We start from the raw sequence: 18,688 nt of genomic DNA, 5'->3' as shown, positions 1-18,688 counted from the left end.
TTAACAAAACATTATTTTAAAAATTAATTCTTTTCCAATACTTTTTCGTAATGTACCTGCTTCCATAAAACCCCAATAACGTGTCAGTAACTCAGTTTCCACCTCTTAAACTGCTGGGGCATTTGTGGTTTAGTGTTAATAGCTTTATAGGCATAGAATTCTGACTCAAGCAAAGTATCATGTTAAAGGATTTATGCATTTAGTGTACTATCAAGTGCAAATACTGGCATTTAAACTTAGCTTTTTCCAGACTGCCAGCCAAACCTGTGTTTACGATGTCTGGATATAGTCATGTTAGGGTTTTCCTACTATTCTGTCACAGATTGGCTTCTATGACTGACTCTTCAGCTTGGTATGTCAGTATGAACATTGTTCTTTAATTTTGGAATATTTGAAATAATTTTCTTGTTTTAACCAAGATGGATTTTAGACATCTGAAATAGGTGAGTTCACAGTGTGATGCATACGGTGTGATTCTGAGTGTCACAACACTTATTTTAAATTTCGTCAGATTAGGCATGTTTCAGATTGGCCACCACAAAACTGAAACATTTAATTCACTTCATAGACTTTCCATATAAACTTTGCCTTGATCTACTATGCCTTGCTTTGGAAAGTCCACTTGGAATGAAAAGATTAAAGTGGAGCCCTGACAGGCAAAGGGCACATTCCAAACATAAACTCCTATGGCTCAGGATAATCATGGTTGAAACTGGGATAATTGAAGAGAGCACTTCATGAGAAGTGAGCCCAAAACACAGATATATGAACTATAAGAACTTAAGAACTATGTATGTGTAAATGTTCTTCCTTGTGTGTGTCCCGTTGGTAATGAGGGCCTTCCCAGCTTTCATGTTGCTGATCCCTTTCCAGAAATCCAGAATGTGGAGAGGAGGGGTGTCCTGTGAATGTATCTATATTGATCACTGCATCAGTATCAACTGAAAATTCCTGCTTTTCATATATCAGCTATTTAGGTATGTAGGCACTTTTAAGCTATGCAAGCAGATTGTGATGCTAAAATAGGATGCATTTTTTGATCTTCTCTCTTTCCTAGAACAATGCAGTGTATTCTCTGTGGTCATGGGTCCTCCCTATAAAGGGATAATTCCATCAGACTCCCATCTACCCTCTGACTTTGCATAGATTACTTGAGGTACAGATATATGTGTAAAAGTATGATAAATATTATTTTTAGTTTCATGAAAACTTATGCTTCTGCACAGAAATAATAATATAAATTTCTGTGGGACGTACCATATGCTTGCTTTGTTTCTGCCCAAGTCCCTGGACTGTAGGGGTTGACTGTATTCACGAATGCAACAGATGATACTTGGAAAAAAAAGTTATAGCAGTTTTAATACCCAAGGATCTAAGTATGAATGCAAATACACAGCACTTTGCTTGTTCTCTGCCCTTTTTCCAAAGTTTGTAAGAGCTGCTCTTTCAATAAGTGTTCTATTAGTTTTGTTGTAGATGGAAACCAGCATTTCAGAAGAGCATTATTTATCTCTTTACACAATATGTCATGAACATGATTCTCAAATTACTTGATGTAGAGCCTTAGCATGTGGCTTCCTTACTGTGTTACACCAAACCCTTGCATTTCTAATCCATGGTGAAGCCAAGCAGGAGCAGGACTGTGTGACTGCCTAAACCATGATCACAGCCACTGCAGGGAGGGAAGAAAGCACCCCTGCCATGTTCTCAGCTGTAATAGCACAAGTGTGAGTTTGCTCATCAAATTCCTCCTGCAGCTGGTTCCTCAGGGGTAAGTGTGGCCCCCTCCAAGTTTGCTTGTACTGACGCAGCTGCTTTGAAACTGGCAAATTAAAATATCTGCATGGAATGGAGATGGCTTCCACCAGGGCACATGGTCTGCATGTGATGTTGTGGTGGTCTTGGGACCCCAGAGCCTTCTTTATGGGATGGTAACATGGGCAGTCCTCTATAGGGCTGATGTAAGCAGGAGTTTCTAATGCTTGCCAGAGAGCTAAAAGGCTACAGAGAAATAAAAATGTCTGTGGCTTCCTGGAAAGTTTTCTGCATTGCCCCTAGCTGGTCTGACAGACCTCCAATTGCTCCCTGGGAGGAATGGCAATGTTCTCCTAGCATCCAGCCTGCCTCTGTGCTTGTAAACTTGTGCTAGAGCCATTAGCTGAATAGGAGGCCTCTAGAAAGTGCCAAAACCATGATTTAAAAAAATCCCCTTGGTTGCAGATATTTCTTCCTGCTGGAGGACTTGAGACACTTGTGATACTAATTCAGTGACACAAAAATACTTTAGCACCTAGAAAATATCTCTGCCAATTATTTGTTGGAAATGTGTTTAGTATCAAATTAACTGTTCATGACAGTTCACCACAGGTTATTATATGTTATTTGCTGCCACTGCTACATTGCAAAAGCCTTACTGGTGGCAGAGTAACATGAATTCATAGCATTTGATACAAAGAGTCTTTCAGAAGAAAGACATGCAAAGAGTTTTAGCTTTAAATTATTTAATTCCTGTCATTTTCTTAAACAGATATGTGAGATTAATTAATCCATCATTTCTCATCAAATCATTCCTTGCTGTTCAGCTGTGGAATTTTAGGATATTAAGAAGCTTGTGAGACAGGGGTGTTGATTGCCAAGCCAGCGGAAACTTTAGAAGTCTATGTCAAAACTAAGCTTGTTTGACATGGAGGACCAAAAAATTTGCAGTTGTATAATGATGAGGAGGCTTTGGCTTTTGTTTTCCGTTTGTTTGTAAGTAGTTCTGGATAGCAGTTGAAGTCCTGTTTTGCAAGGCTCTAATATTAGAGGTCTCTTTGATGTGGGGAGGAGACTGCACTATTTCTTGGGCTGAAACGCTAGAGGTTGCTTCATGATGATGAACAAAAAAGAATGAAAGCTGTAGCAATCAGTGTGCTGGAATAGAGGTCTCAGACATATACAGTTCACAAACCAGCATGTGCTGCTTTGAACATTGCTTGTTTTTGTATGTGCACTGACTCACACATTCCATGTCTGCAGAGCTGACCCCTGGAGGGTGGAAGCTGGCACTAACACATGGACATGCCAGTTCCTTGATTAGATTGCCTAGGCAGTAGGTTTTTAGTAAGCGGCCATGAGGTGTTTTCAGTATGCTAAGCCGTGAAGACTCCTAGTGACTGACATCACTAGGAGGTAGAAGGCTAGAAACTAGTCTGGCAATGGCACAAGAAACTCTGGTTTTGGAAATTTTGGCTTGCTTTGTTTTAAAATGAATGCTTTTAAAAATTCATTTAAAATTCATAAACTGTTATGAAATTGTTTATCATAGCAGCTACTCATGACATGCTACCTGGATTCCTGCATCTCAGGAAGGACATCAAGATGTTGGAGACAGTCCAGAGGAGATCACCAAGATGATTAGAGGAAAGGAGCATCTCTCCTTCAAGGAAAGGCTGAAAGTTTGGTCTGTTCAGCCTGGAGAAGAGAAGGCTTTGGGGTGACCTAAATGCAGCCTTCCAGTACCTGAAGGGAGCCTACAAGAGAGCTGGAGAGGGACTTTTTTATGTGAGCATGTAGTGACAGGAGAAGGGGAAATGGCTGTAAACTGAAAGACTATAAGTTTATATTAGATATTAGGAGGTAATTTTTTACAGTGAGATGATGAGGCACTGGCACAGGATGTTCAGAGATGCTGTGGATGCCCCACAGGGCTGTCCCTGAAAGTGCTCAAGGCCAAATTGTATGAGGCTTTGAGCAACCTGGTCTAGTTGAAAGTGTCCCTGTCAAAGGCAGAGGAGTTGAAACTAGATGACTTTTAAGGTCCCTTCCAACTCTGATTCTACTATGGTATGTGCTCCAACACTACCTGCAACAGCAATCAGGCCTGACACTTATTCCAGGTGACTCATGTATTCCAAGGGGAAGATGTTCTGGGAAAAGGAAATGAGTAGAGGTGGGTGTTATCCTGTCTGTTTTCATTGTTTCAAACAATGCTATCTTCAGACATATGATTAGTGGGATTGTGCTGCTGTTTTTATCTTCTGCATCACCCTCTCTCCCCTCCCTCCCACCTCCTAAGGAGCCTTCTCTTGGTGAGAGACTTATATGAGGAAATAGGAAAATCTATACCCAGTATTTGTTCCCCTTGGCAGCCATCAGCTGTCAATCCAAGTAAGCCACAGTCTCCTGCAGGGCTCTGCTTGATGATGCTAGGAATAGAAAATACTGTCTACAGTCTTTCAAATGTCAGTCACAGATCCATGGCTTCTGGGGTTGAGCTTTGTGTTGTTCTGGGTAGGGGTAAATCTTATCACTGCTGGCATCAAGCTGATTAAAACTGTACAAAACAACATGGCAGAGAGGTCCCCAGAAATAGTGTTTCATCCACCAGAAAATTTATGGTCTTATATAAGCACTTTAGTTAGTTTGTAAAAGGATAAAAAGTCATGCTGGTTAAACTGCTTCTGATTGCTTGAACAGAAGAAAAGCTTTGTAGTTAAGTTGCTCAGGTAGGATTCTGAAGGTCTGTGTCCATTTTTTTGCACTGCAGAATTCCTAGGTGACCTGAACACATTCTTTAATCTCTGCTCCCATCTAAAAAGATAGAGTGATAAGGCTCTTTTTATTTAAGTTTTCATGTATGAGGTTTGACAGCAGGTATTTGCCTCACCCTATGGGGATACAAGGAATTCTTTAGGAGGAAATGTCATTTCAGCTGAGCCATACAGGTGTCCTTCTTTGCTATGCAGCTAATAATGGTACCTGTGAAATACAGCTGTCCTTTATATAAGCTTATTTTTAAAAGAAAAAGGTACATACTGACCCCAAGGCTTTTCACACTGGCAGGGGATTTATTACACAATTCAGAAACTTGTATTTTTTACAAAATTGGCCAGAGCTGGAGCCTGAGAACGTGGAACTGCCCAACAGGGAAAATGGGAGAATAGATTCTTGGACTGAAATAAATCCCATCATCTTGTCTGTGGGAGAAGAAGGGAACTGCTGTGCATATCAGAGCAGGTGGGTTACTGAATTTGCTGCACAAAGAGTGGAGATTCTGCTGTAAAAAACAAGTTCCCTTTCATGTTTTAGGTGGTAAATGCAGATGTAATTTGAGAGTCAATGCATGGCTTTTGATTGAACACAAAGGGGCAGACGGTTCCACTTAGTTCTGAAATGAGATGCAATCATATCTGTGGATTGCATGGTGGCAAATCACAGTGATCTGCCTCAGAGTGCATCACGCTGCCCAGAGTGCAGAGCCCTGCAGCAGTAATCCTCCTCACTGCCCTGGCCTGTCTGCCCAAGGCATAGTGCTGCACTGGAGCAGTAACACACAAAAGGGAACTCTATTTGCCACAGAAAAAGTGGTCTTACCAGAGTCAAATGTCACTAATCCAGGACTAGCACTGTTTTAATCAGTTTGCATGGCTGCAATTCTGAATAGCTATTGTTATTGCTGTTGTTGTTCCAAAAACAACCCAGCATTTCCGAAGTTGGCTGTTTGAACATTAGTGGGGTACACTTCCAGTGTAAATTGCACTTCTGTATTAGCTGCCACTTCTGATGTCTGGAGACACTGTGAGAACAAATGGTTAATGAATCCTATGTGATCAAGTAGGAATAGGATCAGAGAATACCCCTACAGTTATCTTTTTAGTTCCTTCCTCTTCTCAGAGCATTTATTCTTATTTAAATCATTAAAATAGCGAATCCAGTAAGCAGAATGTAATTAGCATGAAAGCCAAGAGATGGCTAATGAAGATGACAGCCCTAAGTACCTGCCCTTCTCACCACTTTCAATAACTCTTTTAAAGAGTAGAATGATATGTAAGTATTAGGGCACTGAAAGGAAGAGCACAGACTGGTCACCTGATTTCAAAACCTTGAACTCTTTAAATAAGGAAATTGAGTATATAGCAGGTAGAGAATAAATCATAGAAATCTAGAAGAAATCTGTTCTTTTCTGATTCTTTGAACTCTGAAATTTAAGATTATAGATCCTTAGAAGAAAGATATTGGTAGAGGTTTGTCTTTTCTCGAGACTGAAGATTAGTTAGAAAATTTTTCTATTGGAATAGAATTTAAAATTATTCTGCTTGGAGGAGTTTGATGGAACATCAGGAATTTTTATTCTTTGTATTTTTGACCAAATGTTGCACAGAAAAGTAACTTTTTGGAGAAGATTTTGTGGAGAAGATTCTCATTTCAAAAATAGCCATGCATAGGAATAGTGTGTATGCAAACCTGAATTTTCATAATAACAAAACAGATATATTTTTTTTTTTTTTAGTTTTTGAACAAACACTTCATTGTGAAGCAACTACATAAATTTTTTCATTTGGCTTGATAGTGGCTATTTAAGACAAAGAAATACACGGATTAATGTTGTAGGAAACGTTCCTGGGGCAAAGAGTACAGAAGATTTGTTTCCCTATGGGTCTGTGTGCCTAAATAAATGGCTAACATTTTTAGAAATAGACATTGTATTCATCAATAATTCTGATAATTAGCACTTGATCTCCTGCCTTCAAACCCCCCTCCTGTCTACTGTTTAAGCAAAAGCAGACATTGCTGTCCAGCCTGGAGGCTTTATATTTCTAGTCTTTGGTCTTAATGCATGATCACATTTCCGAGTCACTCTATTAGAGAGGAGTGTACTTAGCACAATAAGACACCAAGGTCTCCTATGTGTACATTCTTTTATGTTCTAAGCACAGCCAAACAATTTGAAACTAGACATTAGAAAGGTGGACATTTTATTACTACTTCTTCATTTGTATTAAAAAGATGCAAGTTAGTTAACAGCAAAAATATTTAGAGGCTCTAGGATATTAGGATAAAATAAGAAGCAGTTGAAAATCTGCAAGGAAGTGTGAGAGAAGGTGCGATCCATTGAAGAGTACATTCGTATGTAATTCTAGATCCATGGCAATTGCCTCAGCCTGTTTGGCTTCACAGTGGAAAAAAGTGCTATAAATCCCATTCCAGCCCAATCAAAAAGCCTGTTGATCAATCATCTTTGACCAAAGGTATCTCCTGCCTGAGAGAGGAGAGGCTTGGAGAAGAAGGAAGGCACATGACTGTGGGTTTGAAAGGAAGTCTGCAGGACTGGCTTCTGACCCCAAGACCAAAATAAAGCTGAATCTTAAAATGCTGCATCTAAGTTTGTGGAGCTTGGTGATTAGTCCACATACCTGCAATATCCAAACAAAACCAGACCATTGCTGCCAAACTGACCTGTCTGTGCTGCAGTGACAGGAACAGCCTCCCTGGGAGCCACAGATGGCATTTCATGGAGGCCACAGACTGTATGGGCTGAGGCTTGCCTGCTTCACAGTGTTGGTATCAAAGCAGTAACCTGCAGGTCCTGTTTTCCCCAGTGGGAGATATAAGGGAAGGTGTAAGGAATAAGAAGTGATGGAGAAAGTTCTATTCTTGATGAATTCAGAATGTTAAATGAAGGCCTTTCAAAAAGGAAGTTTTCTGTGGGTTGTAATATAAATACACTCCCCTGGAGAGGATTCTGAAGGCTCTTTCTGATGATGAGGGAGCCTGTGGCCCTGGGATGCTCATTAAGAATCAGACAGCCACACTGTAATTCTCTGGTCAACTGTTTTCTTATTTCTAAATTACTGGCTGGGATGAGTAATAGACAGAAGCTTCATTACTGTGACTTTCTTTTTGTCCTTCCTTCCTTCCTTCCTTTCTTGAATGCTGACATGCACTTTTAGTGTGTGCTAGCAGTGCTGCTTTTTTGAGATGATGTGAAGTACTTTCTGATCCTGAAAGAAAAAGCAAGGTGTGCCAAGCCAGCTGTTTTGGATAAACTTTTGACACATGCTCCTCACTCAGATCAGAGGAAGAGTCTGTGGCAAAGCTTTGTGTAACTCTCTGAAGGTGCAGTGTTGACTGCTGGTAGGAAAGCAGATGGAGAGTGGATGCATCTACTGCAGCTGATAGGCATTGAGGCTTTCTGGCTCTTGGAGTGCAACACTGCAGACTCATAGCCAGTGGTGTCAGGACACTGCAAGGCATGTTCTGTGTGATGGGGAGCATTTGGAGCTGTAGCTGCTGGAGTAGCAGCCTGGTTAGAGATGCTGTCAGCTGGGAGGGAGGGGTGCACACTGCCTCTGCTGAGAATTTTTCTATGACGAGGCAAGCAACTATTTTATCTGTTTAACTACACAATGCAAGAGCCTCTTGCCAAGAGCCTGTCTTCTCAGTTTAAAGATGTGTTAATTGAGTAATAGACAATATTTGTCATGAGGGAACTATATGTCTCAGGAATGTCTGCCACTGAAACACGACAAGTTCTGCAAAACTATATTTTTTCAAATAGCACATCCTTGCTGCACTGTGTGGGTTCTGCTGTGGCTATTGTTCCAGACAGGACTGGCCATAACCCCTGGAATAGATCAGCAGTGTGAGCTTTGTTTTGCTATTGTGGTAACCCTTGTAACCTAAGAAGTCAATAGCTGACTTTTTTGTTTTAATTTATCTTATAATAAAGAAATGGCAATGTGCTTCTGGTAAAGAAACCCAAATCTGTTTATTTCTTCCAGTCCATAAAGAAACATTGTGTTCACCAGATCTCACTTCTTCAATAACTTTGAGACTACAGTCTTGAGATTATGTCCCTCAAAAATTTTATGAAAGGTTGCTCTGTCTAAATTTTCACAGAATCTCAAAGTAATTATTGTATGTTTTTAGTGCCTGTCTCCATCAAGGATATCAGTTCACTAATGTTCAAGAACTTTTGGAAATCAGATTGCAAAAGACTGTCTTGAGATGTCTTAAGCAAGTTTGCCTCTCTGATGATAGATACTAAAACATAATACAATCAGTCTCCTTTCAGATATCTCAGATACTCAAAAGGACTTGTCAGTTTTGAGAGCTAGAGACCCTCAGTGAGTGCTTTTCCTGATGTATCGTGTTGAAATATTTCTTCCTCAAGTTCATAATAATTTAAGACATCTAGAATTATATGAGCCAATAGCTCATAAAAATCTATTTTAAAAAGTTGAATTTAAATTAAAATCAGACTACTTTTGCTCCTAACATTTTAAAAGCATTATACTGAATTTCTATGAGCATAAGTCTCAGCTGATTTTGATGTTAGCTTCCTATCTGGTGTCTGCAGACACTACTGTGTGTTTACTCACTAAAAACCACCTTGATTAGCCCAAATAGCAAACTACCGACAAATTAGTAGATTTCTAAACCAAACTGGACACACAGGCACAGTTCTGAAGACCTGTGAGGAGACAGAAACAGAGAGCAGACTTGGCTTTGCCTGCAGCAGGAGCATTTGGTCAAACTTCTCAGTTGTTGGCACTGCTTCAGTCATGAGGAGCTCATGAGGCAAAGTCCCTGTTACTGACAGTGCCTTAATTTCTGCAGGGATGTATCACTTGACCTCGGGTAAAGTTTGATGACAGGAAGTTGAAGTAGAATCCTGTTGCTGGAAACAATGAAGGCAAACTCAATTAGAATCCAGACTTGCTTCTACATAGCTGATTGTAAAACTGATTTTTCATTATGTACCTTTGATTTGACCTTTTACCTAATGGATATTGTCGTAGAGGATATAAGGTATTCTCATCTCTGAGTTCATGGTGTCTCTAACTAAGGGAAAGATTTTATGCAGATGTTTAAATGTGGTTTTACAGAAGAAAAAACCCACAGTGCCTGTCTTTTAAAACACAGGAAAAGGAAGTCCCACTGCCATGTAGTTGGGTCAGCCATGGAAATGATTCATGAGAATTTCCCAAAATTACAAACTTAGAGGGTCACCCATCTCTAATATTAAAGCTCTAGTTGGTCCAGGCTGAGGGTGTTCCTGGTTTGTGTCCTGGCTGACAAATTGAGCAAGAGCTTCATAAAGAAACAGCTTTACTAGATGACAATATACAATGCATTTTAATAGTGCATGTTTTATATCTCCTCGTTTTGAGACATATTGTTTTTCTTAAGAGTTGTCTAAAGGCCATAAATATTCAGTTAAAATAATTAAGTCTAGAATGTGCTGATTATTTCTAGACTGTTCATAGCTGGACCACTCAGTTAAACAGTTATAAATTTGAAAGTGTGTAAGCTCTAGCATTTGGTGTACCTGAAAAATGTACGTATTGGTCCTAGTAACAGGGTCTCCTTTCTACTCACTTATACCTTTCTTGTGCCTTTGACCAAATGGCTTTTGTAATGCAACACAGATTATGAAATAACATCAGGGCAGTACTGAGGAACATTTTTATGTCCTTTCATTTTCACTGCTCATTATTTTCTTTACTCCTAATGAAGATCTTCACTTGAAAATAACTGATATTTTTAATCAGCTTATCATTGAGGTGACAAAAAGGTTTCTTTTGACTAATAAAATGTTAGCAGTATCATCTGTTAAGATCTGGCATAAGAGCACAAGCTTCTTGTCTTTCAAAGGAAATTTCCTGCAAAGGTGAATTCAACTCTTTTTTGAAGGAATGGAAGCCAACAGATCTCATGGCAATGAACACAGTCTCAAGTGAAGGATTGGATTGGTTGACAGTGGTTGGGAATGCATTTTGTGAAAGGAAACAAAAAAGGGAAATAGTTTTGTGCCAAGTCAGCAAGGTGAAAGGAGTTCACCAAAGGGTCCTTGGCCAAGAGGGAGAAAATCTCTGGTCAAGAGCAGTGGCAGAAGGAAGCCTGGTGGGTGTAGGATGAACAGTATCTTTCCTTTTCAGTGATGCAGAGCAACTAGAATGGCAGACCTTTACTGTAGCCCTGTACACTGGTAAAACATAAGGAAAATAATAACTGATAGGAATCAATCCTCATGGAAAAACAATGACTGGAAATGTTAAGATGCTGGGAAAGCAATGTTTCCTAAGTGGCCATGGAAGATTCTTCCTGGTTCAGAATGTGTAAGGTCCCTGAAACCAGTGAATGGAAATTGGATCCACAGCCACTTCTCCCTTGATGGACTTTTTTATTGCCATCTTGATTATAGATATGAAAAATTATGTGGTTGCAGATACAAATCTGGCACATGGAGGAAACAGCTTTAACTCCCTCTTGCCTCACATGGTTCCAGTGCTGCCTTGAAGAATTCTAACTTGTTCTTTACTTCTTCCCTTGGCAAAGGGTCACTAGAAACCATAAGAATTCCCTATTTGGTATAGTGTTCTGAAAATAAATGCATGAAAAGTGGAAGGTACTCAGGCCCTGTGCAAACAGTGACCATACTAGGACAGTAGATAGCTGGCATTATGCATAAATTTCTGCTCAGCGATGATAAAGAGGATTTATTTCTCTAATTCTTTTAGTGTTTTACTTAAGTATTGTGTTGTCTCAAAAATATGCATTTCTTTCCATCAAGATTTTCTAAGCTAAGTGATTCATGGAGGAGAGGAACAAACCCCCATATTTTAATATGATTATAGATAATTCAATTTCCATGCTGGTGATCAGCAATTAATTAGTAGCTGAAAACATTAATCCAGTCTGTGAACCACAAAGCTACAGTCTATTCCAATGGCTCCAAGATATAGCAAATCTTTGGAGCCAGTTTAGTAACATAAGTAGACCATAAATCTGAGCAAAGCGATCTAATGAAAAGTTCAAGCACGACCCAATGGTCTCTAGAAAGTTAGAATTCCAGAATAATTGAATTCAGAGTAATTTTATCCATTTGTGTGGGCTTCTGTGAAGTGGGAGATGGACAAGAGTTTTATTTCATTCTGGCTCTTCTAAAGAAATCTTAGACGTTTCCTTACTGATCAGATTACTTTTAGTTTTCTGCATGACATTTTATTAGAGTTTGTTGGGATTGTCTGCTATTGTTCCTCACGTAATCTTATGGAAATTCTGGGCAGCAGTAAGCACAATGGTTTTACCACCATGATTGGTGCACATTTTCCACACATGATAAATGCAAGTGATTTGCTAAATGCCTGCCAATTAAATACTGTAACTTTCCCTTTTTACACAATTATTCATATAAGCTGGAGACTTCAATCATCACTAGTTCACGATTCTGCCTTTATAACAATTAAACCAGTTATGGTATTGAAATGGGTTCTTGTATCTTCTACTGGCAGCAACAATCTTGGTTAAAAGGATGGGGAATATAATCTACAACAGCTCCAAAAGCAGGAAATACTTCAAGCAAATTCCAATGTAGTTTTTTGTCTGGTTATTTGTGAAGTTCCCAGCAACTTCCATCTGTCTCCCCTGGCTTCCATGTAGTAAGTTAATAGTGCAATAATAGCTGATGAACGGAGAGGGAGCAGAGGAAACAGCAGAGTTGTGCTAAGAATGGAACGATGTGCCCTTATGATGATAAACTGATCCCATTCCATTAAATCACAAAGCTGTCTCCACTCTTCTCTTCATCCCACATGAGCGGCTGAAGAAAAAATCATGGAATTGCTATCGCTCACTGCAGCTGTCAGGAAACGATACTAATTAGTTTAATTTGCAATAACACAAGCACTTAACTCTCCAAATAATCTAAGTTAGTAAGTCAGTTTTTATATTATGACAATGACATGTTTAAGAGCCTCTGGAGCAGTGATTTCTTTAACCTCTGACTCAAATGTCTTTCAAAGAAACACAACAAAACTCTTTGTCCCATGTTATTCCAGTACCTGCTTGTGAGGGCAATTACTTGATAGGAAATTGTGGCAGCATTGCTTGAAGAGGAGAAAACCTGGCAGCTGGTATACACTGCTATTTGGCAAGGCAATGTAATGAAGCATTATTTTTTTAAAAAGAGCCTATCCTTTGGAATTAATTGCCAGAGGATAATATCAAAAAAAAGATGGTCAAACTGCCTTGGTTTCCTCTTTTCATGGCTTTGTGATGTTCCTTGATTTGGTAATTATTTCTTTCATTTTCTGGCATTCACGCTGTTCTGGTGTTGTGTATGGATTTCTAATGCTTCTGGACAAGGCAGAAAATGTTGATGAAACATTTGGAAATCCTAGTCAATTACAAAGGGAAGAAATATCACTCCATGGGTATGAAAATAATGAAATTTTAAATGCCCACACTTATAAATAAAGTTGAGTTTGCTTGCTTTAGATGTCTCATATTTCACTCTGGACAGTAGAGAAACAATCTCATAGGGAGGCTGATTGACCTTCTGAAATTCTCTGATACAATTACCAATTTAATGTAACATCAACATGTAACTTAAAAGTTGTGGAGTAATCAAACATTGGAAATGAATGGGGCATTTGTACCTCTCCAAGCTTGTGTTTCAGGCCCTATGCAAACTCAAATAGTACCTTAAGGCTACTGCTTCTGTTTTTGGTGATCATTTTGTATTGGCTTGATATATTGATGATAGTGCTGTTGAGAAAGCCATGACAGTGTATGCCCTTTCCTCCTCTATCTTCATTTTTAAATAACGACTTATGTTCTGAAGCAGAGTTTTTTACAATAAGAAAAATTCAGTGATAACTTCTTCAGTGATGGAATTGTGGCAATAGGTGTTTCCTGAAAACAAGCATGTTAAACTGACTGAGAAGGCCTGGCTGAATTTTCTTTCAAAGGCTTCAGCCAGACCTTGGATTTTAAGACCTTTGTGTAATCAGCACAGTTCCATTGTACAGAATCAATCATCTCAGGATGTCTGCTGCTTCCTAGACTTTATTTCAAGACATCACTTTGAGGCATACTCATCCCAGAGTTTACAGTCCAGTGAGAGTCTGAAAATCTTGAATGCCAGGAAAAATCATAAGTTTTAAAAGTGTATCAGTCTAGTAAAGAGGAAAAAAAGACTCTGTAATCAGGGCCAGGGGGAAAAGCAAGAAAACAAAAGCTCATTTACTTAAAGAAAAAAAACCATAGAACTCCTTGTTTCTTCAAACCTCATAATAGAGTTTATCAACTGTCAATAACCAAATGCATGTTTCTCTTTTCCCAAGAGCTGATTAAAGCTGTGGTCGCCTCCTATAATTCAGGGCATTCCATTGTGTTTGTTTCTCCTGGAATTTTCAGGCTGAATTACTGTAACTAATATACCACTAACTCTGTACTGCAAGAGCCCTGACCTTTTGAATCTCTGCTTCTTAGCAGAAAATTGGCATAGAAAATTTCAACACAATAAATGCTTTTAATGCTTTACTTTATTTTGATCCACAAATATATATACAACATCTTATTACATTAGTTTGCCACCAGTATCAGATTGGGTTGGAGAGTTCTAAAGGACGGGAGATGGGGAGAGATGAACTCTTCCATTTGCAGTGGATTAGCAATAACCAGGAAAAGACCAAAAACTTATTTCTTTTGGCTTCACTTAGAAATGGGACCATATTTGTGTAGAAGTATCCATACGTACTGATCACAAGTCATTCCAGAAGTTCCTTCCCTTTGGAAATACTCAAATTTTCATATATTCTTCAGAAATGGGGAGAAAGGTTTTGTCGCTTGAAAAATTATTTCAAAATTATTTTCTGAAATAATGGTTCTGATTATTCCTTGAATTCAAATCATTACATTAGCTCACTAGACCCTGCACAAAATGAGAAAGTATTCAAATGACAGGAGCTAAATACCTTTGCCAGGCAAACAGAAACCATCCTCATGTGCTCACTGGTACCATTCAAGCCTTCTGCTTACTCAGAGCCTCAGCAATACAATGTTGCATGATATGAAATGGAGGCACTGGAGGTGGCAGAGAAGAAGTGTGGTAACTGGAGGGTTCTTAAATGCCAATCATTTCAGGATGCTCATGTGCTGGCTGGATCAGTTTAGGAAGTCTATGTCTCTTGAGGTAGCTTTCTTTTTTTCCTAGGCGTGAGGTAAATATTGGTAGTTTTCAAGTAGGTCTGTAGTACTTTGCTTTTGCAGACACGTCCTACACTGAGACAAACACAATAAACTTTTGATAAGGGTGGAAAACACACAAAGTGAAATTTCCCTTGGCCAGGGACTTCTGTGCTTCTTTCAGGCACAATGACACATATTTTCCTGTGACTTTTGGATAGTCTGCAGGCATGGTGTGTGGAGGAATAGCCAAATGATCTCTGTATGAAAAAGCAATAGCCAGATGACTCTGGCTCCCTGTGGCAGCATGGAACCACAAGATCCCCATGAAGAGTAAAACCTGGCTCATCATGTGACATGGAGCCTTCAAACTAAAGGTGAGTCGCCCCTGGAGAACTTCACTGCACAGGACCAAGAATAACAATATGCCACATTTTTCCTAAATAAATAATTTCTGACACTATCCTCTTTAAGCTGAAGCTAGTAATTTCGCACAGTCATATGGATAGAATTGTTAGTTTTCCCTCATATCTCTTCTTACCCATTGTTGCTGATCCTCATTTTCAATATACCTATTTGCCATTGCTGATTCAATGTCATAAAATATTTAGCTTTTTGTTGCTAGATCAAACAGAACAAATAAAACACAGCTACTTTACAGCTAGACTATACAAATTCCTGTATAGATGGATGTTATGAAAGTAAGCAGATAAATCACTCAACAAAACTAAAAATAATAAGATTGTTAATCAACATTGAAAAAAATCACTGTTTAAAAAGGTTTCCAAAATGCTACATTAAGCAGAGTTGTGTATTTCAAGGGAAAAGCTTTTAGTAGCCTTTGCATTGTTTGTACATTTAGTTGGAGCCAAAGTAAAAAGCAGATTTTTTTAAATGGATCTGCTCTCTGAGGACAGCAATGTAGCTGAATTGAAATACCCACATTCTTTCTGCTGTTTTTTTTTTTAAATAGGTTGTTATGTTCTAAAACCACAATGAAAAAATCTTCTTCTAAAGTGTGTAATTACACTCTGTCGCTCTCAAATCTCCTCTGGTTTCTGAGCTCATTTAATAATAGTGAACAGATGAGCAAAAGTTACAAATGAAGGTACTATCAATTTGATGCTCAGCACATAAATACCTATAATGATAGTGTGCTTGTCAGCATCCATTGTTTCCAGTTCTGCCCATTTTCTATTTCTACAGGGATTTCCATCCTCTTATGCAGACAGTCAGAGACAAACAGGGATTTCAGAATAGGCAAAAAGGGCCCCAAGAATCAGAGAGTGTGTATTTTATTGTCTGTATTCCCTGAGGTTTTAGATTGCTAAATCAAAAAGTTTTACCTTGGAGATTCACATCTGCAGAGATCCAAGTCTGGCAAGTCCAGATTGATTTATCTACTAACAACAAGTTTGTTGAGTGAATTGGGGCAAAAGGTATGGGCTTACCTTTACTTTGTCAAAAGCACAAGTCCATTTTGTAAATCACATTCCACTTAAACGATTTTGTATCTAAATGGACACACTATGAGGAAATATTTGTAGAAGTGCAGTGGAAACCTCTAAGATGACTGTGGGGAGATTCATGGACAGCATTATGTTGTATGGGAAGGAGGCAAAGGGTATAAAACAAATAATCCCTCATTTACTGATATTTTGGCCTATGACTATTGCCTTGTTCTTGCCACCTCTCAAAGCCTCTTGGCCACCACTATGCAATTGTAGCAAGCAGTCAATTGTAAATATTAGAATAGTGGTTTTGCTCTAGTAGGCTGCTCCTCTGATAGCTGTGAGCATGTTTGGCTTGTTAAGTGCCACTACAAATTAGAAAGTTTCATGGCATGTGGATTTTTTCTGTATGCCCAGTGCAGGGCTGGGACACTGTGGTGGAGGGAACCATGCTGCCTTGCAGATTATATGTAGGAGTAATGCTTTAGCTAATAGATAGACCTGGAAGGTTTTGTCAGGACATGGTTTCCCATATCCCACTTCAAGGCCTTTCTCTGTCTAAGAGGGAGGCCTGATGAGGATCTTGGCCTCTCATGTCATCCTGGGAGTGCTGTACAGCTTTGAGTTTATTTTCTTTTTCAGACATACTAAATTTGCATCCATATCCTACAGTCTGCTCTAAGAGGAAGCCTTAAGCTGCACTCCAGCGCTTGCTGGAAGACACATCACAGACACAAATTTTTTGCTCTTACACTTAAAATCCAGTGGGTTTTGTGACAGAGGGACCATGGAGCACACATGTAGGTGTGCCTGGACCCTACCACACCCTAGACCTCTCTCACTGGAAGTGCTTCTTGTGCCAAACTTCAGATCTCCCTACATCCAGTAAGGAAACAAGGTGGGCCAGGCAGGGCAGAGTTATTGGCTGCAATTCTAGTAGAAGCTGTGTGATTTGTGCATGTGCAAAGTACACTCATCATTCCTCCTGTCGATTCCCTGTTCTCCTGAACCTTCCCCTTCAGATGAAGACAGGCTCGGAATCTTTGCTGATCTGGCCCTGCTACGTTTTTATTGGTAAAACACCATGTTGTGCTCAGCTTTTAATATATTCATTTCTTAACATTTTAAGTGGGAAAAAAAATTGCCACTGTTCTGTGTAACATTTAAACATCACTATTTACAGCACAGGCTTCTCCAAATGGGTTGCACTGATGTTGCCCTGAGAAAGCACAGTACAGATGGGACAAGGCTAGGCTGTGACATTTTTTATGAGCAGTGGGAAAATCCCCTCAGGGCAATCATTTGCTTTGCTACACAAAGGCATTCCAGGGCAGACTCAACAGCAGTCTCTAGAATACCTTCCTCTGGAATGCACCCTTGTTATTGGGATGTAAAATGGAGGGCTTCATCTGTGCTCTATAGGCAGTGCTTCCATAAAAATATTTATCCATTATATTTATCCATTGTTTGTTTCTATAGGGAGATACCTCATGCATCATAGTTCTGAAAGGAAATCCAGATTGTCACGGGTTGTTTGCCCTATTGTGTTTTCCAGAATTGAAGGTACTTTTCTTTTGCTTTTACAAATAGCCCCTTAAAATGTTTGCTATAAAGCCAAAACTCCTGGAAATTAAAAAAGGGCATGTGGCCTTCTGCTTGAACCTGATCTTCCCATTGAAACCTGCTCTTATTCCCTATTCATCCTTTCTTTGGGCGTCAGAAGTGCAAGATTCTGATTTATATTGCAGGATTAAATAAGAGTGTCTCAAAGAATCAGGCTTTGAGTAAATACTTGAATTTTGGTAAGAGTGAGGACAAGGTTGACCCCTGCCCAGTAGGAGTCCTGCTCACAGCCCTTGCTTCTCCCCCTTCCCTGTGAGGGCTCCTGTGTGTGGGAATGTCCACTCTGGTATGTACATGCATGCACCTTCACAGGAAAGTGAAGCTGTTGAGTTCTTAATTCTCTGTATTCTACCAACTTGAATTTCATTTCATGAGGTGCACACAAGTGATATGAATAATAAACTATAAGCTATATCCACAAAAGAGAAGGAGGAATAGCAGTTTTTATTCTGTTTCTCTGTCTTTTATATCTTCTCTCATTTTGTATCTTTCTTTATTTTGTTTAGATCAAGTATACTTTGTAAAAGCACCCTCTGCTTTTTTTGCGTGTGTGTTAGTTTTATAAGAGAATAAGTTCTTTGGACACTTAAGTGAGTTGGAGTGAAGGTAAAAAATTAGTACTTTGTTTGTCTAATTAAATAAAGACCTTTTTTCACCTGTTTGGATTATCATGCATATCTAATTAGCCTGCTGGGACTAAATCCAAATTCAGGGTCCTGTCATACAATCCAAAATCAGCTCAGGTTGCAAATTCCTGGTCCCAAGGCCCAAAAGCCAGAGATGTTGAGTTCTTGCTGCTTTGCAAATACTCCTTACTGGTCCTGTTTCCCCCACCCCCTTTTGTTGCAAGTTTTGACTAGGAGGAAAATGCTTGTCAC

This window comes from Melospiza georgiana, chromosome 7, assembly GCF_028018845.1.
Source record: "Melospiza georgiana isolate bMelGeo1 chromosome 7, bMelGeo1.pri, whole genome shotgun sequence".
In the NCBI taxonomy this organism is placed as follows: domain Eukaryota; kingdom Metazoa; phylum Chordata; class Aves; order Passeriformes; family Passerellidae; genus Melospiza; species Melospiza georgiana.
This window is presented reverse-complemented; position numbering follows the sequence as displayed.